The 539-nt window shown below is 31.9% G+C and overlaps 1 protein-coding gene across 1 annotated transcript in view; it reads right to left on the reverse strand.

Moving 5' to 3' along the window:
• The window catches only part of LOC119581786 (deoxyribodipyrimidine photo-lyase-like), a 10,206-nt gene that overhangs the window by 2,617 nt on the left and 7,050 nt on the right, over positions 1-539 (reverse strand). The gene's annotated exons all lie outside the window — the stretch shown is intronic.

Below are 539 nucleotides of genomic sequence, written 5' to 3' on the forward strand. Positions count from 1 at the left end.
TACATTTACACATGAAATATGCTTTCCATCAAGACTCCCTACTGTAGCTTATATACAAGTCTGCAGGTGTTCAAAAATAAAAGTATAAATAAAGATAATGATATTTCTATTTGGATTTGTTCTAATGGATGCTACATCCACCACTGGTATATTTGTTTTGATTTGATATTGGTCATTTCCATTGTAAATAGCACGAAGGGCATCTCGGAGGCGGATTTTTGATAAGAGTAAACAATGATACCAGTCGTAAAATAAAAACTATGAGGTAATTTGAAAATCAGTCTTATGCATGGTCTTTATAAAGAGTTGAACCTTTTTCATGCATTTCCATAAAAAAAATGCAAGCTGCAGATGCAACCATGGGACTTTATATTCTTATTGAAATATGGGGTATGGGGGTAGCTGGGACATGGTGTATGATAACAGTGTATTTTATCCTTCATTTTTTCAACTGATATACAATGATATTCATAGAATCAAAAATTATATTCGATACATAGTTCATCCAAGAGGTTACTATTAACATTTTGGTCTTTTCA

The sequence above is a fragment of the Penaeus monodon genome, chromosome 15 (genome assembly GCF_015228065.2).
Source record: "Penaeus monodon isolate SGIC_2016 chromosome 15, NSTDA_Pmon_1, whole genome shotgun sequence".
Classification (NCBI taxonomy): Eukaryota; Metazoa; Arthropoda; class Malacostraca; order Decapoda; family Penaeidae; genus Penaeus; species Penaeus monodon.